Source organism: Nerophis ophidion, linkage group LG08 (genome assembly GCF_033978795.1).
Source record: "Nerophis ophidion isolate RoL-2023_Sa linkage group LG08, RoL_Noph_v1.0, whole genome shotgun sequence".
NCBI classification, from domain to species: Eukaryota; Metazoa; Chordata; class Actinopteri; order Syngnathiformes; family Syngnathidae; genus Nerophis; species Nerophis ophidion.
The window spans coordinates 61,870,040-61,888,041 of record NC_084618.1 but is presented as its reverse complement, the minus strand read 5'-3'; the positions used below and the strand labels follow the sequence as shown (position 1 = coordinate 61,888,041).

Below are 18,002 nucleotides of genomic sequence, written 5' to 3'. Positions count from 1 at the left end.
TAACGCTACATTATAAAAATACAGACGTTTTGTTAACGTTAAATTATTAAAAAACAATTAAAAATTAAAAAAACAATTTACAAACACAAGCTATGGGATGACTTAAGAGGAAACGTGAGAAAACGTAACCCCGGAAGTAAATGCGTTATTCCAATAGCTTGTGTTTGTAAATTGTTTTTTTAATTTTATTTTTATAATATAGCGTTAACAAAACTCTCTGTATTTTTATAATATAGTGTAATATTTTTATAATATAGCGTTAATAAAACATCTGTATTAATCATGACCCCGGGAGTAAATGGGGGGGAAGGTTTTTGTTGGGGGGAAGAAATTTGGCATGACAGCTGCTACAAATTGTGAGTTAATGTATTTCATTGCTTTATTTTTTAATGTTTCATTTGTTTTATACAGTTCTTTTAATTTTGACAGTATAATGTAATGTATGTTTTAATTGCCGAAGCGGGTTTATTGAATGTTAAATGTGTGGAAAAATAGACCCTTTTGTACACTGTTGAGGGGTTTCAATGCCCAGTAGCCCGCAAGTGTGTTTCTGTATAGCATCTCCAGCCGTGTCCATGTGGTGACATACAGTAAAGGACAGTGAGAGATTAAGTACACTGCAAAAATTGATATCTGAGTAAGATTAAATATCTCAAATAAGGGTGATATTTGCTTATTTTCTGTCTCATGAGATAATTCTTCTCACTAAGCAGATTTTATGTTAGTGTTTTACTTGTTTCAATTGTTTTGGTCCTAAATTATCTCAGGAAGATATTACAACTTGTTGCTAAGATTTGATGACCTATATTGAGTAAAACATGCTTGAAACTAGAATATCAACTGTTGCAAAGCTGTCATCAACACTCACAAGTATAAAACTACTTTTTTAAAGTAATAAATTCTTATTCCAAAGCATGAAAAAAAAAAATCATGACTTTGACACAATTGTGTCTCATAATTAAAACGGATGATGGCCAAATGGACTTTGCTGTTTTATATTCAATGAAACAATAGAAAATACGTACTCATATAGTAGTGCAGTTGGCACAGTACAGTAAACTGACAGTTAATATTTAAAAATTTAACATGTGACATTTCTAACAATTTTGAACAGATATAGTTCATGCACATTCAGAAAAATTCTTCAAAATTACAATTATAACATTTTTGGCCGGGGGCCAGGTTGTATATATGTGCACTAATTGACTGAAAGAGCACACACTTGGCACGATGATGTCATGTTGTCGATGGAAAAATGCATTTTTAGACCATATGATTTGCCTGAGCGGCGAGGAGACCCCAAGAGTAAAAAGCGGTTGCCTTGTTGTCTTTCCCTTAAGTAAAATAAATTCGTTTTTAGTGTAAGTTTGCTGTTTTCAAGAAATGTAATGCCGAGCGCATATCATTATGTCAAGATAATGGCACTAGTGTTTACTTAATTTAAGAATATTTTTCAACATATTGAGCAAAAAGGTCTCTTTTTTTTTCTACCAAGAAAAAGTGCCCCTTGTTAGTTAGTGAGAATATACTTATTTTAAGGTATTTTCGTGTTCATTGAAGTGAGCTAATTTTACTTGTTTTGGAAAGTCTTAACAAGCCAAATTTTATTGTTCTATTGGCAGATAATTTTGCTTAGTTCAAATAAAATACCCATAATCTTTGTGTTTTTTTTTTTCTTTTTTTGAACACTGACTTTTTTGGAGTGTAGGACATCACTGAAGGCCAAGGTGAGAAACACACGGCCCGCCACTGGCATATATACAACATAAATTCACAGAAAATGTAAAAAAGGAAAACATTCAATATTTGTCTGCACTGTGGCCCAAGAAAGGAAGGTTGTGGCTGAGGTATGACTTCATATCTGGTGTTGTCCTTCAGACCTCGGCAAAGAAGCCACGTCAGCCGTGGCAAGAATGAGGGAGAGATAAGGGAGTATGTGGGTGGCATGAACTTTCACCCAGCTTCTACTGGAACTTTAGAGCATATTAATTGCACGACATATTCTAAGCATATATATATTAAATATTTCTTAATCACTTCATCCTTCACTATCTTAATTATATCCCAAAAAAACTAAAACTGACTGATCATGTTATTGTAGGAGGAGACTGGAATATGACACCTGACGAATGGGAGGATATGAAACGATTATATTATAAGCATATTTATGATGGACAACAATTTATTATCAATCAATCAATCAATGTTTACTTATATAGCCCTAAATCACTAGTGTCTCAAAGGGCTGCACAAACCACCATGACATCCTCGGTAGGCCCACATAAGGGCAAGGAAAACTCACACCCAGTGGGACATCGGTGACAATAATGACCCAGTGGGACGTCGGTGACAATGATGACTATGAGAACCTTGGAGAGGAGGAAAGCAATGGATGTCGAACGGGTCTAACATGATACTGTGAAAGTTCAATCCATAATGGATCCAACACAGTCGCGAGAGTCCAGTCCAAAGCGGATCCAACACAGCAGCGAGAGTCCCGTTCACAGCGGAGCCAGCAGGAAACCGTCCCAAGCGGAGGCGGATCAGCAGCGCAGAGATGTCCCCAGCCGATACACAGGCCATCGGATCGGACCGGACCCCCTCCACAAGGGAGAGTGGGACATAGAAGAAAAAGAAAAGAAACGGTAGATCAACTGGTCTAAAAAGAAAGTCTATTTAAAGGCCAAAGTATACAAATGAGTTTTAAGGTGAGACTTAAATGCTTCTACTGAGGTGGCATCTCGAACTGTTACCGGGAGGGCATTCCAGAGTACTGGAGCCCGAACGGAAAACGCTCTATAGCCCGCAGACTTTTTTTGGGCTTTGGGAATCACTAATAAGCCGGAGTCCTTTGAACGCAGATTTCTTGCCGGGACATATGGTACAATACAATCGGCAAGATAGGATGGAGCTAGACCGTGTAGTATTTTATACGTAAGTAGTAAAACCTTAAAGTCACATCTTAAGTGCACAGGAAGCCAGGGCAGGTGAGCCAGTACAGGCGTAATGTGATCAAACTTTCTTGTTCTTGTCAAAAGTCTAGCAGCCGCATTTTGTACCAACTGTAATCTTTTAATGCTAGACATGGGGAGACCGGAAAATAATACGTTACAGTAGTCGAGGCGAGACGTAACAAACGCATGGATAATGATCTCAGCGTCTTTAGTGGACAGAATGGAGCGAATTTTAGCGATATTACGGAGATGAAAGAAGGCCGTTTTAGTAACGCTTTTAATGTGTGACTCAAAGGAGAGAGTTGGGTCGAAGATAATACCCAGATTCTTTACCATGTCGCCTTGTTTAATTATGGAGAATGTTAAATCCCAATATCAAAAGTTATACATGGGTTAAACCGAATGGGAGAAACAAGTCGAGACTAGACTACTGCTTAGTCAGTGATATTGTACACAAGTCCACCTCTAATACTTTGATTTTAAAAGCACCTTGAACCGACCACTGTTTTATTACTTTAACAAAAGGGCCATTTGATTCCTTCTACCTGTATACTAGCTTCCACGCTAGGCTCTGTTTGTTGCTAGCTTCCACACTAGCCCCTTTGGTTTTTGCCTTCCGGGCTTTGAGCATGTTTTTGTTTGTTCCCGTCTGATTTATATCTTAAATAAGTCATTTACTATCTGCACGCTGTGTCTGATGTCCGTCTGCATCCTGGGAGAACAAACCCTGCATCACCATGCAACTCGGTCGTCACCAAAAGCATCCAAAAAAAGATGTTCTCCTTCTATTCTATTCTAAGTAGTAGTCTTCAAGTCAGTCATTAGACGACATGAATACCTTTTTTCAGAAAATGAATACAATTATACCACAAATAGACAATTTTTTCAAAAACTTATGCGAGGCTGAATTTAAGATAGAGGAATAAGATTTGGTTGTCAAGAAAAAGTCCTCAAATAAATCACCCGGCACTGATGGGTTTACAACTAACTTTTACCAATTATTTTGGAAGGACTTAAGGTACATTGCATACAAAGAAGTATCAACGTGCATACAGAAACAAGAGTTAAGTACAAACATGAAGGGAAGTCGAATTGTTTTAATCCCTAAATCTGGCAAGGATAAAATAATCCTTAATCATTTAAGACTCAATACAGATTATAAAATTGTTTAAGGCGGTATTGCTTGTAGATTAAAAAAAAAGGAATTTCAAGTGTTATTGAGGAAACACAGTCCGGTTTGCTAAAAAGGACGTTTTATAAACAATAATGTCAGGCTAATTTTAGATTTGGTGGATCACAAAGATATCATCAACAGCGAATGTCTCATGCTGTTTTTAGACTTCTATAAAGCATTTGACTGTGTTGAACATCCATTTATTCTACAAACCTTGAAACATTTTGGATTTGGACACAAATTTGTTGCCACAATTCAAATGTTGCACACCAATATTAATAGTTTGGTAGCTCTAGACCAGACCCGGGCAATTATTTTGACTCGGGGGCCAAATTTAAAGAAAAAACGTGTCTGTGGGCCGGTATATCTATATTTAGGAACACTAATACAAAAACTAATAATAATGTCTGATTGAATGCTAAAAACTTTATGATAGACTGCCTTAAAAAAACGGAATTTACATTTTTATACTGAATGACAGACCCAGAATCTACATGAAAATAAAGAATGTGGAATTTATAATATTAACTATGAACGATAAAACACTGAATATTGACAACACATGAATATCACACCCCCTTTCGATCGACATATTTTATATACAGTGAAACACAAAAAAATGCAACAAACACAGCAAATTATGAACATGAATGGTTAAAAACACACACACACACCTACAATATGATACATCTGATACATCACTAAGCTTTACAACTTTGTTATAAAAATCTCCTTCCGCGTCTGTCCCTGACACCCGCATTTCAGGCTGACACTCTGGAAGCACTCTGTTGAAACGCTCCCCACCCACACTGCTTGGTGGCTCGTCTGAGCTGCTGTGACTTAGATTACTATAGTAACTAATTAAATTACCATAGTAACTAATTAGATTACCATAGTAACTAGTATATCATGCAAAAGCGCAAATTTCAACCCTTTAAATACTTTGTATAGTTCAAGACTTCCGGTCATTAGAAAACATCACTGCACATCATAATGGTAGCTACAGTTTTCATCTTAAAGATCTAAAAAAATATTTGGGAATGTCCGGCGGGCTAAATTGAAAAGCTTAACGGGCCGCATGTGGCCCTTGGGCTTTATATCGCCCAGGTCTGCTCTAGACCAAGGGACATGTCCAAAATTTGTCGTCAAAAGAGGAATAAGACAAGGCTGTGGAAGTTCACCTTTACTATTTATAATGGTGGCAGTGTTATGATCCGCTGCCCGGATCATATTATGTTCAGGTTTTGAATCTTTTTTGTATTATGTTCTGCTAATGTTTGACTTAGTTCCTAGTTGCACTTCTTTGTTTGTTATGTCACCATAGTTACTTATTAGTTTCACCTGCCACTTGTTTCCGGACGCGCACCTGTATTGTAATTATTTTCGTTATTTAAGCTTGCCCTCTCCTGTCAGTCGGCCTGGGTCCATTGTTTTGCGGTAAGCAACAATCGCATTCATGTTTGTGATTCCTGAATCCGTGCTAAATGTTACCCTTAGCTTCCCGTGCGTTCGGAACGCTACTCTAGTGTTTCCTGAATCTATGCTAAGTGTTAGCATTAGCTTCCCGTGCGTTCAGCACGCATTTCTTTTGTTTATTTCTGCCCGTTTTGTACTGTGTCTGAGGTTTTAAATTATCTTACCTTTACGTTGTCATCCGGAGTGTCCTTTGTATCCCTAGGGAGAACTAAATCCCGCATCACAATGCGCCACGAGCGTGACAGGCAGAAGTTTTAGCAATTTTCAGTCAAAACTCTTTTAGAGCAGGCATTCAAGTCATGGAAAATGAGATATTGATAAGTCAACTGGCTGACGACACCACACTTTAAAAAAAAAAAAAAAACATCATCAAATCCCTTTGGCCTTACAAGCTATTGATTTGTTTTCTAAAGCTTCTGGACTCTACTTAAACACGGACAAATGTGAAATCCTCACCTTGCATGATTGTCCAAGCACAACATTGCACAATATCAAAGTGAAAGACTAGGTGACATATTTAGGCATTCTTATATGTTATAGGATCGGAGTACATAGGGTTAAATTTGAAAACCGTATTGATCAATCCTAAACAGATGGCTTCAGCGGGACTTGTCCATCTGTGAAAAATTAGGCTGACTAAAATGGATTGAATATTATTTTACCTACGTACTACAACCAAGATTGTTAAAACTATTAATGATATCAGCTTAAAATGTATTTGGAAAAAATCTAAAAGAAAATAAGATATGGTTAAAGATGTTGAAGAGGGTGGTTTAAGTGTTATTCACTGTAATGTAATGAATGAAGTCTTAAAGCTACAATGTTAAAAAAAAATGATCTTGCGAATTCATATTTAATATGGTATTTAATTGCAAATGTCATGTCCCAGAGATTGTGAGGTGTACATTTTCTGATACGTTGTGACTTTCATGTCAACTCATTAACAGTCAAACTGTCTGATCACCATCAAACCCTACTTCACTGGAAATTATTGTTTAAACACAATTTCTCTCCACACAACACACCTATGTGGAATAACCGTTACATTCGAGTTAATAAAAAAAATCCAAATCTATAGAAGAAATTAACTCTCTAGGTATTTGGGCTGTCAGACTTTTTATAGACGGTTGTGGCATTTTTGTTAACCTATGAAAAAATGTATTAAAAGTATCAATGTTGTTGATACAGAAGATCACCAAAATAATACCTCTATTCTTTAAAATCTATGGTGACTCAAGATGTTTTATATTCAAACACGACTCCTTGTCTGAGAAAAATTCATATTGAAGATGATCATTTCTGTGATGAAAAATGTTCCAACAAATACATGAGGACAGTTTTAGTGAAATGATATTCATAGACTATTTATCCTAAAGGAGTTTACAAAAGTTGAGCTAAGGAAAATAAGGACACTTTGACGCACAGCAAGGGCTCTGGAACCAGTTCTCTCGAGAGGGACTGGACTCTCTTCCACTCTGGCGTTGCCAGCAGTGAGAGGCGACGAGCTGTGGTGGCAATTCTTGTTGCCTTCCTGGCTCAAAGTATGTACCCTAGAGTTCAACCCAGTGGACGAGAGGGTAGCTTCCCTCCGCCTTCGGTTGGGGGGACGGGTCCTGACTGTTGTTTGCGCTTACGCGCCAAATGGCAGCTCAGAGTAACAACCCTTTTTGGATTCACTTAGGGGAGTACTGGAGAGTGCTCCACCGGGCGTTTCCCTCGTTCTGCTGAGGGACTTCAACGCACATGTTGGCAACGACAGTTAAACCTGGAGAGGCGTGAGTGGGAGGAATGGCCGCCCGGATCTGAACCCGAGTGGTGTTTTGTTATTGGACTTTTGTGCTTGTCACAGATTGTCCATAACAAACACCATGTTCAAACATAAGGGTGTCCATCTGTGCACTTGGCACCAGGACACCCTAGGCCGCAGTTCCATGATCGACTTTGTAGTTGTGTCATCGGATTTGCGGTCTCATGTTTTGGACACTTGGGTAAAGAGAGTTTTCTTACGTGCCTAGCTGCAGTCACACCGCGACACCTGTCCGTCAGTAATCACAGTCCAACAATTCAAACCGTTATGTTTTTTTTATTGTTTAATTTGCATTGCCTCACACGATGAACACCACATATATTTCTATATGACGCCGGATAACACTCCGGGAGCCGTCACTTTTTTGTGCTCGCTATCCCGGTACTTTCCCGGCTATTATCCGCCGTTTTGCTGTAGGGAGGAAAAGCGGAACAACTCATCACACCACTCACGGAACTATCACAGCATGATAGTTTGCAGTTCCACACTACATCCTTCGGAAAAAAACCTCTTCCGCCATTCTTTTCTTTGCTCCGGTAGTAGCATCATGTTTGTAGCGCGATTCACAATAATTTCTTGATAGTAGGGGTGTGGGAAAAAATCGATTCGAATACAAATCGAATACGTTGTGCGATTCAGAATCAATTCTCATTTTTAAAAATCGATTTTTGTTTTTTTTGGGTAATTGTTTTTTTGTTTTTTTTTAATCAATCCAACAGACCACTACACAGCAATACTATAACAATGCAATCCAATTCCAAAACAGAACCTGACCCAGCATCACTCTTAACTGCAATAAACAGAGCAATTGAGAGGAGACACAAACACGACGCAAAACATACCAAAAGTAGTGAAACAAAAATAATCATTATCAACAACAGTATCAATAGTAGTTATAATTTCAGCATAGCAGTGATTACAAATCCGTCATTTACATTATCATTAGACATTTATAAAAACTAAAAAAAACAATAGTCTCACAGTGGCTTACACTTGCATTGCATCTCATAAGCTTGACAACACACTGTGTCCAATGTTTTCACAAAGATAAAATAAGTCATATTTTTGGTTCGTTTAATAGTTAAAACACATTTACATTATTGCAATCAGTTGATAAAACATTGTCCTTTATAATTATCAAAGTTTTTTTTTTTTTTTTAAATCTACTATACTCTGCTAGCATGTCAGCAGACTGGGGTGGATCCTGCTGAAATCCTATGTATTGAATGAATACAGAATCGTTTTGGAATCGGAAAAATATCGTTTTTGAATCGAGAATCGCGTTGAATCGAAAAAATCGATATATTATCGAATCGCGACCCCAAGAATCGATATTGAATCGAATCGTGGGACACCCAAAGATTTGCAGCCCTACTTTATAGTGTCTGCAATTTAACATTAGCATCAGGACATGTGAGAATATTACAGCGGACAAGTTAATTTGACACTATATGTGCTAGTCTTCATGGGAAATGTGGTCTTCTTCTTGTAAAACACTACTGCTTTGGTCTACTGGCGCCGCCAAAATCAACCAAAACTGAAAGTTGTTAAGTCTTATTTCTAGAAATCTTACTAAGTCAATTTTGACTTATTTCATTGGCAGATTTGTTTTGCTAATTGCAAGCAAAAATATCTTGCAATAAATAGTTATTTACTCTTTTTAAGAGAGGTAAAAGTGTAAAAGTCTACTGTACATAATTATAACATTACTGCATTGAATACTGTAGTTTTTGGTAGTCGATTATATTGTTTTGTTTTATACAGTACTTACTATAAAACATCCATCCATCCATTTTCTACCGCTTTTTCCCTTTCGGGGTCGCGGGGGGTGCTGGTGCCTATCTCAGCTAAAATCGGGCGGAAGGCAGGGTACACCCTGTTGTTTTTCTTTTTTAAATGTGTGCTGTTTTGAGGGGGACAAGCATCAATTAAACTGATTTTAAATGAATTTCAATGGGAGACGATTTAAAATACAAGTGTTTTTAGGTATATCAACGTTCATCACAGACCCAATTAAGTTCATAAGTTGAGGTAGTACTGTACATGTTTTACACTGGAACCTATCAGACCAGGCCTGGGCAATTATTTTGACTCGAGGGCCACATTTAGAGAAAAAAATGTGTCTGGGGGCCGGTATATTTATTTTTAGGAACACTAATACAAAGCCTCACAATAATTTTGATTGATTGCTAAAAACGCCATGACAGACCGCCTTAAAAAACGAAATGGAATTGTACATATGTCTATGAATGATAAAACACTGAATATTGACAAAATATGAATGCCACACCCCCTTTCGATCGACATATCTTACAATCCAGTGAACTATGAACGTGAAGGGTACAAACTAAACCAGCCTACATTCTGATACATCTGATATATAACTAAGCTTTAGAACTTTGTTGTGAAAATCTCCTTTCGCGTCTGTGGAAACGCTTCCCACCCATACTGCTTGGTGGCTCGTCTGAGCTGCTGTGACGTAGATTACCATAGTAACTAATAGATGACCATATTAACTAATTAGATTACCATAGTAACTAATTAGATTACCATAGTAACTGGTATACCATCCAAAAGCGCAGATTCCAACCACTAATATAATTTTTACAGTTGAAGACTTACGGTCAATAGGAAACATAACTGCACATCATAATGGCAACTACACTTTCCATCTTAAAGATCTAAACATTTTATTTGGGAATGTCCAGCGGGCCAGATTGAAAAGCTTTACGGGCCGCATGTGGCCTCCAGGCCTTAATTTGCCCAGGTCTGTATTAGACGATGACATTACTATTTATTGTGATGACATGTGAACATTTCAAAAATGGCAACACGTCACAACCTGAGTGTTGCTTTTCCCCACCAGGATTTTGGCACTGTTTTGACGCCATTAACAAAACTTATTTGCAGGGGATTAAGAAATAAATTGCCACAAGTTATTGACCATTTGTCTAATGATATTAAACATTTGTATAACTCATTTAAAATGTGTTGATAAGGCAATGGTGTGTATTTTGCTTTCTGGAATGCAATATCCGGCTGTCCGCCTGCATCCATTCATTAAAATATATTTGCTGTAAATACATCAGCGGTGTGGCAGAGTCTCTTTGTCGGGGATAGATTGTGGTCCAGCCCGGAATGGAAGCAACTAACATTGTGACAGTCTCAAATGAAAGCTAAGATGGAAAAATTACAAACCCAAAAAGCCTCAGATGGGTTGTGCTCAGATCCTCCTCTGTGTCATTAATCTCAACGTGTCGGGAAAGGCAATCGTTACCCAAGTAAAACCGTAAACCGAGCAAGAGAATGACTCAACAGGCATCATTACGACTGCAAACTTTGCTCTTGTTCTACAGGCATGGATTCTTTAGTATGAATCTCTCTTGACAAAGGTTCTCAGTCTCTGCATTTTGGTGTTAAGCAAATGCTTTGAAATTGATTAACCTCTTCTCAAGAGGCTGTGGCAGACTATTTTGTTCACCCACCTGTTGCAAGAGCATGCTTCGGATGCGATAAAAATGTTGGACTGCGGCTGCCATTGAAGGATCAAAACGCGGTTTGTTTTGGTCAATTAGCATAAAATGAGTGGAAGTCAAGATGATGCAGTCACGCACAAGCATATTGTATGTGGATGTCGTGTCCAGCAGGCTGCAAGATTCGCTCCGTTTGGGAGCTTTTTCATTCACTTCTGCTGTTTGTACTGAGACAATACAGATTTATCTTCAACAACAAGATAATTTATGTTTATAAACTCAATGTGGAAGGGGGTGGGGGCGGGGGGGGCGTGGTTAAGAGGCGAGGAGTATATTTACAGCTGTTGTGTGCGCAGTTGTGCACTGCACTTTCTAAAAGCGTTAGATGTTATTGTCACAAATGCATGATTGATTGATTGATTGATTGATTGAAACTTTTATTGGTAGATTGCACAGTATACATATTCCGAACAATTCACCACTAAATGGTAACACCGCAATAAGTTTTTCAACTTGTTTAAGTCGGGGTCCACGTTAATCAATTCATGGTACAAATATATACTATCAGCATAATAAAGTCATCACACAAGTTAATCATCATAGTATATACATTGAATTATTTACAATCCGGGTGGTAGGATGAGGAGCTTTGGTTGATATCAGTACTTCAGTCATCAACAATTGCATCAACAGAGAAATGGACATTGAAACAGTGTAGGTCTTACTTAGTAGGATATGTACAGCCAGCAGATAACATAGAAAGTGCTGATAGCATAAGAACAAGTATATACATTAGAAATACATTCGATTATTTACATTAAGTTATTTCCAATCCGGGGAGATGGGATGTGAATGGAGGAGGATCAGTATAGGGTTGAAGTTGCCTGGAGGTGTTGTGGTGCATGAACAGTAGATGGCAGTATTGTCCTGTCTAAGAGTATCACATGCTGTTTACGGCAGACGAACTGCCTTACAGTAGATGTAAACGTGACTGCTGTTGTTGTGTGTTGTTACTGCGCTGGGAGGACGTTAATGAAACTGCCTAACAATAAACCAAGAACTCGCCCTGGATCATTCTACAGTTATAACGTCATTGGGCAGACACGCTCTTTATGCATGTCACTCAGGTCCGCATGGTGCTGGAGGGGGCGTGGTCTCCAGCTCCGCCTGAATTTCGGGAGAAAATTTGTCCCGTGAGGTTTTCGGGAGAGGCGCTGAATTTCAGGAGTCTCTCGCAAAATCCGGGAGGGTTGGCAAGTGTGCAATTATCTCATAGTCTTAAACCACATCGGGTTGATTTCAGTATGTTAGATCAGTTATTCTCAACCTATGATACGTGTACCACACGTCAGAGTCGTGTATACAGAGAGTATGTCCAACTTGGTTTCAGGCCATCTCCTCAATGATGGTCAAAAGGCACTCACGTGACTACAATGCGCCATTACTGCTACCAACTTTGAGCTGATGCTATGTGTTTGCTGTGCTTCCTTGTTAGTTTTTTCAAAGTGTAAAAATGCCCTGTTGTGCAACATGGGGCTGCATCACCCGTGAGAATTGTGGAAAGATTTTACGTCGCTTTCCCAACACCCTGGAAAGAAGATAAATATGGGAAGTGAAGGTTCGCCATCAAGACCGGAGAGCCACCATCTACAATGTCTTGTTCTAGGTAAACACACGACACAATGTTGGCATTTTGTTCAGGAGAGAACACACAGAAGTGGTTGCTGGTGGGGCAAGGGCATTCTTCCCGTCCGCTTGCTGGGTGTTTCTGGGCGGCCTGCCTTTCTGCCCACGTGGGGTGTGGTCTCTCGCTGGCTTGGGGGTTGGCTGTCCCCTGCTTCTCCCATGCCTTGTCCTCTGCTGCTGGTTGCATCTGTCTACAGCCTGCTGCTGGCCCTTCCGGGCGGCACGGTGGGCCAACCTCTGGCGTTGTTGTCGCTGGCCGGCCTGGCTGCGTGGGGCCAGTGGTCCCTTGTTCCCTGGGCGCCACACCTGCTGTTTTGGGTTGGGCTCTCTGCGTGGCTGAGACCGTACTCTGGCTCCCACACACACTGGGAGTAAAATATCTTGTACATACAAATACACATATATACTCACATAGACACAATTGTTCATATTTATGCGCACACAGAAGGTACCTACGCTCCTACATACATACACAATGACGGTACATACCTACACACTCACGGTACATACATCCACACGCAAATTCACTGTACAAACATATACATATACACATACTGTACATGTACAAATACATATACATACATACAATCACGCATATAATCACGTTTCATCAAACATATTAACGTTGTTGCCCTAGGGCAGGGGTCGGCAACCCGCGGCTCCAGAGCCGCATGCGGCTCTTTGGCAACTCTGATGCGGCTTAGCTGCACATTCGCCGACCCCCCAGATTGTTGCGGGGAGATTCCGGAATTCAATGCCTCTCCCGGACATCACCCGGGTCAACGTTCTCCAATTTTCACTCGGACTACAATATTAAGGGCGTGCCGTGATGATATTACTCTTAACCTCCTCTTAAACGTCATTGCGCCCGCCATTCACGGAATGCTATTTGCGTCCTCTTGAACGTCATCACGCCCGCCATTCACGGAATGCTATTGGCGTGCCGACCGGACACATGCATTTCGCTGCTTCTATTGGCACATGTATGAGATTGCGTGGTTGAGGTGGGCGGGGTTTGGTGCTTGCGGGGTGTATAACATGGTCAGGAATTGTCATGGATGCAAAGGATTCTGGGTATTTGTGGTGTTGCTCTTTATGTTGTGTTACTGTGAGGATTTTCTCCCGAAATGTGTTTGTCATTCTTCTTTTGTGTGGGTTCACAATGTGGCGCATATTAGTAGGAGTGTTAAAGTTGTTTTATATCACAACCGTCAGTGTACTCTGTGTCACCCAGTATGCCTTCCAGTCGTGTGCGTGCATCTGCGGAAGCCTCTCACAACATGTTGCTGGACTGGCAAGGAGTTTGTACATGTTGTAGAAGGTGTTTAAGGCAATGGCTTCATAGCATGCCCTTATTCTTGCCATCTGGGTGACCACCAGCAGATATTGGCGAGAATAGTTGCGGCTCCCATTGTCTTCCTCATTTTGTGAAACGGGTCAAAATGGCTCTTTGAGAGGAATAGGTTGCCAACCCCTGCCCTAGGATAAACTGGGTAACACACGACACACTGACAAAGTTAAACCTTCTTAGTATAACAATCTACAAGGTTAATACAGTTTGCTTCTTTCTTCCTTTCCATTTATCTGCTTTCTTTTGTATTTGAAGTTATCATTACCGTATTTTTCAGATTATAAATCGCTCCGGAGTATACGTCGCACCGGCCGAAAATGCATAGTAAAGAAGGAAAAAAACATATATACGTTGCACTGGAGTATAAGTCACATTTTTGGGGAAATTTATTAGAGAAAATCCAACACCAAGAATAGAAATTTGAAAAGCAATTTAAAATAAATAAAGAATAGTGAACAACAGGCTGAATAAGTATAAGTTATATGACGCATAAATAACCAACAGAGAAGGTGCCTGGTATGTTAACGTAACATATTATGGTAAGAGTCATTCAAATAACTATAACGTATAGAACATGCTATACGTTTACCAAACAATCTGTCACTTCTAATCGATGAATCCGATAAAATCTTCTTCCTCGATGTCGCTTCTAAACAGCTCTGCCAACTCCAAAGGTATGCGCCGCTTCCTCTTGTCGTTTTCTGCTGCATATTTCACTACGTCCAGCTTGTAATCTGCAGTACATGATTTCCTTTTCGGTGCAATTTTTTTTCAGCCCTTCTCAGTTTTTATAAGTTACCGCCAACGATGAAATGATCCATCTTAGCATATAGCAGTTAGCATTCCATGACCCACAATGCACTTCTGCCATGACCCTCCGCCACCAAATTCTTATTGGTTGACATGTGTGTAACGATTGCTGACATTTTCATTGTCTCTTCCGCGAATGAGATAAATAATATTATTTGATATTGTGTAATCTGCAGTACATGATTTCCTTTTCGGTGCCATTTTTGTTCAGCCCTTCTCAGTTTTTGTAAGTTACCGCCAACGATGAAATGATCCATCTTAGCATATAGCAGTTAGCATTCCATGACCCATAATGCACTTCTGCCATGACCCTCCCCGGCCGAATTCTTATTGGTTGACGTGTATGTGACAATTGCTGACGTGTGTGTGACGATTGCTGACACGGCGTGGCACAGTGGGAGAGTGGCCGTGCGCAACCCGAGGGTCCCTGGTTCAAATCCCACCTAGTACCAACCTCGTCACGTCCGTTGTGTCCTGAGCAAGACACTTCACCCTTGCTCCTGATGGGTGCTGGTTGGCGCCTTGCATGGCAGCTCCCTCCATCAGTGTGTGAATGTGTGTGTGAATGGGTAAATGTGGAAGTAGTGTCAAAGCGCTTTGAGTACCTTGAAGGTAGAAAAGCGCTATACAAGTACAACCCATTTATTTACCCATTTATTTTCTTCGTCTCTTCCGCGAATGAAATAAATAATATTATTTGATATTTTACGGTAATGTGTTAATAATTTCACACATAAGTCGCTACGGAGTGAAAAAAAAACGTGACTTATAGTCTGAAAAATACGGTACATATATGTATTGTTGCATATAAAACAATGGCATTGTTGAAAATAGAGGTAATTATTGTTGTTATTCATTATCAATGGTGCTATTTCTATTGCTTCATTTGTAGTGTAATAATGCTCATTGTCATTTCTGTAATTATTTACTTCACTAACTGCTTCTCAACTTTCACTTTTACTATCATATTTGTACATGGCCTATTTTCTGATACTCTTCTGTTGTTGTTGTTGTTGTTGTTGTTGTTGTTGGTGTCTCTTTCTCATGCCCCTCTTGTATCCACAATTTCCCCCTGTCTTCCTTTTTTTCTCTTTCTGTCCCCTCCTGCTCCGGCCCGGCTGCACCAGATAATAATATAAATGGCAAATGGTAGGGCTGTGAATCTTTGGGTGTCCCACGATTTGATTCAATATCGATTCTTGGGGCCATGATTCGATAATATACTGATTTTTTCGATTCTATTCGATTCTCGATTCAAAAACGATATTTTTCCGATTCAAAACGGTTTCTGTATTCATTCAATACATAGGATTTCAGCAATATCTACCCCAGTCTGCTGACATGCAAGCAGAGCAGTAGATTTAAAAAAAAAAAAAACTTTTATAATTGTAAAGGACAATGTTTTATTGTAATTTATTGCAATAATGTAAATTTGTTTTAACTATTAAACGAACCAAAAATTCTACTTATTTTATCTTTGTGAAAACATTGGACACAGTGTGTTGTCAAGCTTAAGAGCTGCGATGCAGGTGTAAGCCACTGTGACACTATTGTTCTTTTTTTTTTATTTTTTATAAATGTCTAATGATAATGTCAATGAGGGATTTTTAATCACTACTATGCTGAAATTATAACTAATATTGATACTGTTGTTGATAATTATCATTTTTGTTTCACTAATTTTGGTTTGTTCTGTGTCGTGTTTGTGACTTCTCAATTGCTCTGTTTATTGCAGTTCTGAGTGTTGCTGGGTCAGGTTTGGTTTTGAAATTGGATTGCATTGTTATGGTATTGCTGTGTAGTGGTGTGTTGGATTGATTAAAAATAATAATAATAAAAAATCAATTTTTTTCAAAAATGTGCCGGAATGAGAATCAGCACCTCCAAATCAGAGTCCATGGTTCTCGCCCGGAAAAGGGTGCAGTACCATCTACGGGTTGGGTAGGAGACCCTGCCCCAAGTGGAGGAGTTCAAGTACCTACTTTGTGATCACGAGTGGGGTTGAGGTCATATGCATTATTCACCAGGCACGTGCGCAGCCTGTTGTGTTGATAAGACTGCAACTCCAGAATGTAATCAACAAAGTATCATATTATTTTAATCCACTCAGCTTCAGGTGCTTAAAACTGTTGCACCTGGCCAAAACATTAGGTACATCTGCATGGTAAAGCGTGTGGTGTGAAACTTCATTCCACAATACCAGAACAAAAAAAAATGCAAGAAATATGAATGAACCCCAAGAATGTGTAGATCAGTGGCGTCGCCAGACAGATTTCACTGTTCACTGGGGCACGTGCCCCAGTGTTGATCTGCAGTGCCCCAGTAAAAATTTCACCAATAAAAAAAACGCTTCAGAGTTTTAAGTCTACATAACATAGCCTACAGCGCACATACTAGTTAGTGTGGTAATTGATTGCTACTGTATTCACTCCACGAAACAGTGAGCACATGGCTAATTAATATGGTAATTTATTGACGTGTGGATCAGACTTTAGTAAAGAGAGAGTGAGAGAGAGAGAGAGAGAGAGAGAGAGAGAGAGAGAGAGAGAGAGAGAGAGTGGGAGGATGAGAATCACTGCTGAGGTAGGTAACGTTAGCCAACAACAATTTGTTAATTACATTATTTTGATTTTGATTTGACTCAAACTGTAACTCCTAGATGGATATCAGAAAGTTATTCGCCCGCAGCAGAAAAGAAGCAGCGAGGAATGAGAGATGTAAGTGAAGTCCTAGCTAGCTAGGCAACATCATTGTCTTAAGTTGATGCTAAGTTAGCTAACTTTATTCCTTGTATCAAGACAAACATATTCATTTGCTGTACGAGCTGTCGGGGGAATTTCCAATGAACATGAAACATAATGTTGGTTATTGTCTGCTGGTTCTGCATCAATGATGATTTGGAGTAAGCATGTGTGAGTTGAGTGCTTCTCAAATGGTTTATCTTCAGGAAGAAAAACATTTTTCCATATCATCAAGTCGTGAGCCAAATTTTTAAATCATTCAAGTTTATTTCACAGAAAAATAGCACAGTAGACTTGTCTTGTTAATCGGTGTGACTTTGACTAAAATATTCTTGTTTTGTCACCAGAAAAATGGCTACAGCTAAAGCATCTGGTTTTGTTTCCAGGAAAAATAGTAACATTTCTGTATTTGTTTTCAGAAAGATGGCTGAAAATATCGGGTTTTGTTGCCCTATTTAGATATTTTTTAAATATATTTCCATGTCTGTCCTGAGTCCTCCTCCAACTTGCTAGTCGGTTTGCCTTTTGCT

At 39.3% G+C, this 18,002-nt stretch overlaps 1 protein-coding gene across 1 annotated transcript in view; it reads left to right on the top strand.

The window, feature by feature from the left end:
- Window positions 1-329: 329 nt before the first annotated feature.
- Window positions 330-18,002, top strand: part of LOC133558125 (glucagon receptor-like) — an 86,307-nt gene continuing 68,634 nt past the window's right edge. The window contains exon 1 of the mRNA XM_061909267.1: window positions 330-356. The gene's annotated coding sequence lies outside the window, so the exon portion shown is untranslated. The remainder of the gene's footprint in view (window positions 357-18,002) is intronic.